Source organism: Canis aureus, chromosome 2, assembly GCF_053574225.1.
Source record: "Canis aureus isolate CA01 chromosome 2, VMU_Caureus_v.1.0, whole genome shotgun sequence".
Taxonomy (NCBI): domain Eukaryota; kingdom Metazoa; phylum Chordata; class Mammalia; order Carnivora; family Canidae; genus Canis; species Canis aureus.
The window spans coordinates 7921627-7932193 of NC_135612.1; the positions used below are offsets into that span (position 1 = coordinate 7921627).

The 10567-nt window shown below is 34.3% G+C and overlaps 1 pseudogene; it reads left to right on the forward strand.

The window, feature by feature from the left end:
* The first annotated feature begins 6283 nt into the window (after nt 1-6283).
* Nucleotides 6284-7374, forward strand: LOC144290078 (heterogeneous nuclear ribonucleoprotein A3 pseudogene; annotated as a pseudogene).
* Nucleotides 7375-10567: the final 3193 nt, after the last annotated feature.

The following is a 10567-nucleotide window of genomic DNA, read 5'->3' on the forward strand; positions in this document are numbered from 1 at the left end:
TAAATAAAATAAAGTAGGATTTTATTTATTTAATAAAAAATAATAATTTTTATTTTATTTATTTAATAAAAAATAATAAAATTTATTTATTTAATAAAAAATAATAATTTATTTATTTTATTATTTATTTTAATAAAAAATAATAATTTTTAAAATCTTAATTTAAAAAAATCTCTATTTGTTTTTAATAGAAGAAAAGAGAAGAAAAGAAAAAGGAGCCAAAATTGTTTCCTAAATGTCCAGGTCTAGGAAAAGTATTCATTTGCCAAATAATGGGTGCCCTGAGGGGGAAAAAAATAACATTATATACTTATATTGAAATCACAGAAAAATTTGTAGCAGGCATACTTGGGCAATTCTAAACTTCTCTTTGTTCCCGAAAAAAATATTTCCTCTTTTAGTTAGGAATCTTTCCACATGCTGCTCCTCTATCTACAGTGCTTGCCCATCCCCATCCAACTCCTATTTTCTCTGGGTTAACTTCTCTTCGTCCCTGACTTTGTAGCTTACATGTCCCTACTACTGGCAAAACTGCTCATACTCTCCACATCTGGATGTGGTGCCCTTGCTAAGTACTCACATGCCTTGTAGTTCACCTGTGAGGCTCATTTTCACACCACCTCTTACTCACTTACTTGCCTATATCACCCCTCTAGACAGAATGCATAGGGGAGGCAGGCGACACGACCAAACTGCTATTGTTGCATCCTAAGCACTTCACACAGTGCCTGGCACTTTGTAGATTCCTGTTTTATATTTGTGAAAAAAATTTTAAGTGCCCTCAAATTTCCAAATTGCAGCTGAGTAAGTGTAGCCATTATGTGCTCTGTAAATAATTTCATCGTTTCTCCTTTTTCAAACAAATACATAATATGCCATGTCATATAGTATGGCCTTCATTAAGGTTTTATATTTTTCATTGCCCACACCAAGAACCTAATTTAACAAATACTAAAAAATAAGCAATCAGACTTAGTTTTGTTTTTCCCTTTGATGGGGAAGTAAGTTCTAATTACTTTCAAGAGCACCTCAGTTATTTTTGCATCCTCAGATAGAAAAGGAGCCACTTACTCTAGGTTTTACACAAAAAAATACATAATGTTAAAAAAAATGGAATGGATTGAGAGGCAGACAAAAGCCCTGGCTCTGGTGTGTTTCCTCAAGACCTGGCTTCTGGTCTTAGTAACCTATGTGAACAGAAAGCTGCCTAACTTCTCTAATCGCCTCATATACAGAGTGATAAAATTCGGTCCGGCAATTTCAAAGAGGGAAACATTTGAATGCCATTAAAACAGAAAGGATACTCTTCTTCATGAACTTGGTTATTTGAATCTGCATAAAAATATGGAAACCTGGGGCCATAGAAAAATGTACTAAAGAGGAAGGAAGTCTGAGCAGCAATATCTTAGGTATAATAGGACGTGGAGGTTCACTTTGTTCCTCACCAGAGCAATATACAGACTGAGGGACAGGAGATCCCAACAATGTGTCTGTCTCTAGGGATGCTCACAACCCTGGGTGGTCCTTCTTATCCATAGTTCATTCGACACTAAGCTCTCCTCCATTCACATAGGTCAAGTGTTAAGATTGTGCTCATGCATTCAATTTAATCAAGGTTCAATAGAAAAGAGTAAGGATTTTTAAAATCCCCACTAATCAATAAGCTATGTTATTCCTGAATGGGATGCAATAACTGCTTCAGGTCTCTCAAATTCTCTTGGATCAATTACTCCTTTCAGTAAACAAAGCTGAATCCCTACATGAAACCAGTAGATCTCAACCTACAATGTTATAATGCCGAGACTGTTTTCCCCCACTTTACTTTGATATTTCTGCAGCTTATCATAAAGCAAAAAAAAAAAAAAAAAAAAAGAAGAAGAAGAAGAAGAAGATAAACAGCAGAACTTTCTTGATGACTGCTCCTAACTGGCTTGTCTAGGAACCATCATCACTGACCTGTTCCTCTTCTCAGAGAGCCATCAGCTATCTTGGAGTGTCCTTAGAACCCAGAGCAACTTACTTATTTGGAAGCAGGTCTGATAGAGTTGAATCTATCGGAAGTTAGCAGGTGTGATTTAGGATGATACATGAAAACCACCTCATCAAAAATCAGATCTGCAACCCAGCCACAAGCACCAAAATCTCACCATAATAGATTAGGTCTTTGAATTAAAGCACTTAATTTCTCGATAAATTTCATAGTTTGATATTATTGAAATAGTAGCAGAAGGAACATATTTTAGGCATTTCTAGCCACTAATATAATAACATAAGTAAGCATATCAGATAAGATTCATTTACTTTGCAAGACTCTAGGACACAAAGTAATTAAATTTGGAACTTCCAAACTTCCAAAAGTTTCCAACTTTTCTTCATCTACTAAATCAGAACATACAGCTCCTACCAATTCCAACACCAACACCACAACAACAAGATATTTCTGAGATCAGAGAAAGTGTCTTAAAGAGACCTATATTCCCCATAGCATTTCCTTGGCATCAACATATCACAGGGAACCACAGCTCTCTGGGGCCACCTCTGGGTCTTCATATAATCCACATTTTAGGGAGTTCTATGGCAAAGCATAGTAGGAATTCCACTCAAAAAGAAGACTCAAAAAGCAATGCTGCTGGGATCCTAATTTTTTACACAGGTTTTAGGGAAAATGTGATTTATGGTATTTTTTTTACCTTTTACCATTTTTTATCATTTTATTTCATTTTTCATCATAAGTACTCTTTTTAATCCCTATCCTTAATTTCGCCAATCCCCCCATACTACCTTTTAACATATTTATGATTTTTCTACATCTCTCTCCTACTTAGTCTCCATAGGTTTCAGACATGTGCCCAACAGGGCACATGTTGAATTAGAGGTTGACTCTGACCTTCTGCAGCTAAGGTTCACTTATTACAACACACTCATCCTTCTTTTTGCCTCAGAATAAGCTCTTTTAAAAGTTCTGTCGATGTAGGAAGAGTGCCCACCTTACCAGTTTTCCAGAAAAATTACATTATGGTTGCATCTCAATTAGAATCCTTCCATAACTTATAAAAAATGCACACAGACATAGAATAGAATGGCTTAATAGTCAATATAAAATGATAGAGGATGAAGAGGGGAGGCATTAGTAGGAGATGGAGTCATTTAACTAAAAAGGGCTTGTTAATCAATGCTAAACAATGCATATATCTACCTTGAAAACAATAAGAAGCAATTTATTTTTTATAAATAGAATATTGGGACGGGGCAACATGGGAGATTTATCTAAAAGAATCTCTTTCTTTTTCAAGTAAGCTCTATGCCCAATGTGGGGCCTGAACTCACAACTCTGAGATCGAGAGTCATAGGCTCTACTGACTGAGCCAGCCTGATGAGCACCGGGTATTGTATGGAAGTGTTGAACCACTACATTGTACACCTGAAACTATTACACTGTATATTAACTAACTGGAATGTAAATAAAAACTAAAATAATGATAACACACATTAAAATTAAAAAGGAACATAGCTAAATTTATATCAGATAACATGGACTTCAAAAAAGAAAAAAAAGAAAAAAAAAAAAGAAAACCCACCTGGCTTTCTAATGGACAGACTACCAACAGAATATGAGCCAATATTGATAAAATACATTAAATTCCTCTTAGAAAAATATGTCCTTTAATACAAAACAAGGTGGACAAAGCATTCCTTCTCATCTCCATTCTTGCAAAGAACAATGAGTCCGATTTTCCATAGATACAATTCATGAGTTCCTCATCAATTTTTAAGAAAAATGACTATAGCTTTCAAAGATGATATATAAAAAATTCAATATATAGAAACATCAAAATAAGAAGCCATTATTAAATATAAATGGATATAAGTGGTTAAATTACCTTCTTGGATGAAATTGAAATAATCTTTCTACATATATTAGTTCAGTATATTTCCTAACATGCATTTAAATGACTGACATATTTTTTCTAACAGTCATATCAATTCAACTCTTAAGTCTAGATCACTTAATGAAAAAAGTGTGCGCACTTACCATCTTATGTATATTTACATGAAAATATCTGTACAACTAAAGAAGCAAAAACATGTATCAGTTTACTTAAGTTTTCAAAATACATTATAAAAGAATAAAAAGAAGATCTTTCTATACTCAGGTAAGTGGTACCATTAATAGGTCACAACTAGGACAAATAAGAAAATTCACAACTCCTGCTGTAATGATACATTTTTGAGTCTGTAAATATGAAAAGGATGTATTCTAGGTGATTTTTCATATGGCTAAACACAGTGTGCCTCCTTGTGCTACTGAAAGTTTCATAAAATTTCTAACTACCTCTTCACTTCTCTTATAACTCTGGTCCTAACACAGTGATCCTTGGGCTCCTTTCTAATGCATAAAATGCTAATAAAGTCTATTCTTTAACCATTTCCCCAATACAGATAAAAAAATAAAATAAAACCATAATATCAGAAAGAATGCAACAGAAAGAAAAAACAGAATTGTCTGCTTCATGAATATCAATTCCTGATTTTGCTCTGTCTTCAGAATTTGTTCTATTTCTCCCTAAAAGCCTCCAATACCACCTCCTTCACCCAATTTCTAGTCAGTTATTTACTACAATAAAACAGGCATTGATGATAACATGAAAAAATATTTGTGATAAAACGAAAAGGTCTATTAGTTTTCTGTAGATGCTGTAACCAATTATCACAAACCAAGTGGCTTAAAACAATAGAAGTTTATTCTCTCACAATTCTAGGGGCTAGAAATCCAAAATCAAAGTGTCACCAGGGCCACTCTCCTTCCAAAAGCTCTAGGAGATATTATGTTCTTTGCCTCTCCTAACTTTAGGTAGCTATTGGCATTCCTTGACTTGTGTACCCAATACTCATCCTCTGTGGTCTACCTCCATGGCCATATTGCCTCCTCCTCTTTTGTCTGTCTTCTCTATTTATTTCTTGTCATTGAATTTAGGGCCTATCTGGAAAATGGAGGATGACTTCCTTATCTCAAGATCCTCAACTTAATTTCAGTCACAAAAACCCATTTTACAAATAAGATAGCATTTGCAAATTTCAAGGGTTAAAATGTGGACATATCTTTTTAAATGCCATCATTCAACCCATGGCATAATAAGTGAAACATAGTTGATAGACACTATGTATTTGTATGTAATAAATATTAGTAGATAAAGTCATCATTACTTATACAATCAATGGAAATTTAATGGATCTAGAGGAAAATAAAATAAACATGGATTAAATAGCTACTCTGTACCAAGCAGAGAAGGGATCCAGGTTTTGTGTAACCTGGAGAACTATTTTTTAGAAAATAATATAAAATTATGAATACAAAAGTAGCTGTGAAAATGAGTTTATATCTAGAATGAGGAAAGGACTTGTAATCAATTATAAAGTCTTAAAAAATCTGAAAACCCCAAAAAAATAATAAAATAAAAATAATTAATTAATAAACAAATAAAAAAATAAAAATCTGAAAACCTTATGAACAAAACAAAATCCAGGAAAATAACCTATTACTTTTACTACTATTATTAATTGCCACTTCTATCATACTTGCATAACAATTTTTCCCCTACATTTTGGGTTCAATATAGTAATAATTTATATTTGGGTTCAATATAGTAATAAAAAAAAATGATAATTCAGTCTTTCCTCTAGCATGGCTAATGAGAATTTGTTTTGTGTTATTGATAGCTTACAAGGTTTTTTCAAGCTTCAGTACAGAGGGAGTTTTATGTTTTTTTTTTTATGTTGTTTTATCTTTACTATAGTGTTTGATGTTTACTATAAAGCCACAGTTTTATGGTGTTTTATGATCACTGTGGGCAAGCTCTGGAAGAATCTCAGCACTTTGATCTTTAATATATGCCTCACCCCATGGACATGCTAGGTCCTCCCCAGACCTATCCCATGGACCTAGCTAGGTCCTTCCTGTCTCTTGTGAGCTGGTCCTGGTTGGTAGAGAGCAGAAATGGCTATAAACCAAGACCTTCAGAAGCTTCTGATCCAGACAGGGAGAGAATACCTTTTGTTCAGATCCTCTGGATGAACAATAAGTTCTACCATGATGAGATTTTCACAGAGGACATGGGTAGATGTGGAGATGCTGGTGACCCAGAACCACCCACAGTCCCAGAACTACTACCTAGAGCATGATCTGCACTTCCTCTTCATATCCAAGGGGGAGGGTATGCTGGAATTGAAAAGGACCTGTGCACCCATATTGAACTCGAGTTGGAAGAAGCAAGTCCATTCTCAAATGGAGGGCCATGATCCAAAGGAAACAGAGCAGTTGAGATAACTGTTTATTGGTGGTTTGAGCTTTGAAACTACAGATGATAGTTTAAGAGAACATTTTGAAAAATAGGGCACACTTATAGATTGTGTGGTAATGAGAGATCCCCAAACAAAACTTCTAGGGGTTTTGGTTTTGTGAATTACTCTTGTGTTGAAGAGGTGGATGCAGCAATGTGTGCCCGACCACACAAGGTTGAAGGGCGTGTAGTGAAACCAAAGAGAGCTGTTTCTAGAGAGGATTCTGTAAAGCCTGGTGCCCATCTAACAGTGAAGAAAATTTTTCTTGGTTGTATTAAAGAAGACACAGAAGACTCTGTATCTTTGAGAGACTATTTTGAAAAGTATGGCAAAATTGAAACCATAGAAATTATGGAAGACAGGCAGAGTGGAAAAAAGAGAGGATTTGCTTTTGTAACTTTTGATGATCATCATACGGTTGATAAAATTATTGTTCAGAAATACCACACTACTAATGGACATAATTGTGAAGTGAAAAAGGCTCTTTCTAAACAAGAGAGGCAGTCTGCTGGATCACAAAGCGGTCGTGGAAGTGGATCTGGCAACTTCATGGGTTGTGGAGGAAACTTCAGAGGTGGTGGTAATTTTGGCCATGGTAGAAACTTCGGTGGAAGAGGAGGCTATGGTGGTGAAGGTGGCGGCAACCGAGGTAGTTATGGAGGAGGTGATGGTGGATATAATGGATTTGGAGGTGATGGTGGCAACTATGGTGGTGGTCCTAGTTACAGTAGTAAAGGAGGCTATGGTGGTGTGGACCAGGATATGGAAACCAAGGAGGCAGATATGGGTGGTGGTGATGGAGGATATGATGGTTACAATGAAGGAGGATATTTTGGAGGTGGTAACTATGGTGGTGGTGGGAACTATACTGATTTTGGAAATTATAATGGTCAACAGCAATCAAATTATGGACCCATGAAGGGGAGCAGTTTTGATGGAAGAAGCTTGGGCAGTCCCTATGGTGGTGTTTATGGATCTGGTGGTGGAAGTGGTGGATATGGTAGCAAAAGTTTCTAAAAAAATTTTCAGAAGAAAAGGGCTACAGTTCTTAGCAGGAGAGAGAGGAAAGCTGCAGGTTACTTTCAGACAGTTGTCCCAAATGCATTAGAGGAACTGTAAAAATCTGCCACAGGAGGAACGATGATCCATAGTCAGAAAAGTTACTGCAACTTAAATAGGAAACTCTTCTTGTTCAGGACTGTCATAGCCACAGTTTGCAAAAAGCTGCAAAAAAAGTGCAGCTATTGATTAATGCAATGTAGTGTCAATTAAATGTACATTCCTGAGGTCTTTTATCTGTTGTAGCTTTTTCTTTTTCTTTTTCTTTTCATTATATCAGGTATATTGCCGTGTAAATTGTGGTAGTGGTACCAGGAATAAAAAATTAAGGAATTAAAAAAAAAAAGAAAAAGAAAAAAGAAAAGGACCTGTGCAAGTTGGGGTCTGGAGCTTCAGTTTCATGAGTTTCACCTTAAATTCACTTCTGGAGTCAGGTATTTTATATATAGATATATTTAATTACTTTAAATGTTTAAATTGGTCATTTAAATTAGTTTGAAGTATAAGATTATAAATACCAGTAAGATATTAATATATTACTTATATTATCGGGGAGGATATAAGAATTGATATATTACTTCCAAGTTACAGTTTTGTAAAATTTGAAGCATAAGTCATTGAGTCTGAAAAGATATGATTAGGCTCTGAATTAACCTATGAAACCTACTAGAGAAATAAATCTATAAGCCTACTAGAGAAATAAATAAGATCACTTCCTCTATTAATAAATAAACAAGTACAACATCCATACCTTAACATATATGGACATACGATTTAATATAGCACTAGTTTTATTTAACACTGAATAAATATCCATCAGAATATCTGCATACCAACTAGGAATATGCTCTTCATATAATCTTTTGCCTATCTCCAAAAAAAAAAATGTAGCCTTTATACCATAAACCTGATCATAGAATAAGAAAAAAAATACTGAGAATAACAAAATACTATTTAAAGTCCTGTCTTATAAGAGTTCATTTAGGCATACAAGGTACACAATTCAGTATCTAAGAATAAACTAGTAATCTGCTTTATGTTAAAAAAAATGGAAACAGCATTCTGAGATACAGCTGCATAGACTATATGATGAATATTCAACATATGAGAAACTGACAAATTTATCTTTACTCCATCATTAAGCGTTTTTTTTTTTGTTTTGTTTTTTGTTTTTTTTTGTTTTTTGACAAGCTGGGTATTCATCTCATTAAGGGTCTTTTTTGAGTGCATTCTTTTTATCTAATGCTTGCTCATGCCCTTTCCTGACATCCTATAAGACTAGCCTTTTCCAAATTTCTGATTACCCATATTGTTAGAAACTCATACTCAGAAAATTCTTTTTAATGATAGGAAGACAAAACCTTGGTCAAAACTCTCATTCCACTACCTAAAGTTCGATTGAATAGCTTTTCCTTCAGCCCACCTTAAAAAAACAGAGAGAAAATCAGTCATAAATGTTTTTCATTAGCAAAAATATATTAACTATTTTCGCTCGCCCGAATTCCATCTCCTTTAAATTTTCAGGTTACCCCTAATTCAGGAAAAGAGAAGTCCCTGTTTTATAACAGAGCCTCCCACGTCAAATTCCATATTCCCTACGTAAATTATTCTTTTCATATATCTTTTACTATTGTATACAAGGCAAAACATTTGACTGGGGGACTTCATTCAGTTTTAGATCACTCACTAAAATGACATTCACCTAATAATAGCTCATTGAAATCAGTGTCCAAAATGGATTCCTGGTGTTAAGGTGGAAACAACACAGGTAATAGGATTAAACTCTGATCTCTAAAATCCCTAGTCCACCACACTCACTGAGAAGCTTACTCTGAGATTTTTCTGGAAACTGCCGAAATTTGGCAAATCTGTGCACTAGAAGATTTCATAGTTCCTTTCCAAAAATTTGACAAGAGAGAATATTCTCCATGTTAAAAAAACATCCATGTGAGAAGTACATCATCAATGTAACAGCAGAGTTGCAGCTCCTTCATTTATTATGTATTCAGTGTGTTCTTTATGCATTCCACTGCCCCTGGGTTCATGACCAAACATCAATACATGTTAACACATTTTCAATATTTATAAGCTAAAAGCTTAGATCCAAGTGTTATCAATAATGGTCCTGCTACTCCATTCATACTCACCAGCATCTCAATTCTACTGCCTACCAATAAGCATCCTCAGGAATTAATGCAGGCTAACAGTTTAAAAAAAAATCTAATTTAAGGCTGCTTTAGGGTTAGGACTGCCAAATGTCTCACTCACACAATTGCCACTTTCCTTGTTAATACTTACTTTAGAAAGGGCTTTGTTTTGCCATATGACAGAATGTGTAAACAGGTGGCTGAGCTCAAAATTATACTTGCATAGTGATCATACCAAAGTTAAATAGGAAATAGCATTGCCTACTAATATAAATAGCAGTGACTGGTAAATAAGATAGATAAATGTCAGAAATGAATGTTTGCCTAAACAAAGATGAGTGGGAAATGGCACATATTTACCATAAACACCCAACAACATAACTTAGCCTGTTTCACTGAACATCAAATAGAATTTACTTACTTTGTTAAAATAAATGTGAGAATCTAAGTAAAATAGTTTTTCAAATGACATTGTTCCAATTAATAATGCACATGCACAAAGAAGACTAATATAAAATCTTTCTCTTTATATAGAAAATACATCAGACAATTTCTATAAATGTGTCTAATCAGAATTTAATTTGCAAGAATTTAAAGGATGCAGATAGGCCCACTGTCTTCAAGGAGTAAAAATTTCTCCCTTAGAAACACTGTTACAGTAAAAACTCAATTAACAATATCCTACCAGAAATGGAAGGATGAACCCTGGCTAGCTGAGAGTTTCCCAGAAAATATACATTTTTGTTGTGATTGAAGAATCTTTTTAAAAATATAAGGCTATTTTATTTTACCATTATAGAGTAGAATATTTGACTATTGAAATTTGAGTTCCTAACATATTGATTTCTAATTAAGGGTTTTATTGAAATCTAAAATGGTACTTGAATCCTAGTATGTGTTTATGTCCAAATTGGAAGGGTTTCTCTAGTTTAGAGGTGTGCTTTTAATTATTCAGTAATAAGACATTGCTATGATGATAGGTGATCATCAGCAAGCATCTGCCAATTGCATTTTCCTTTTTT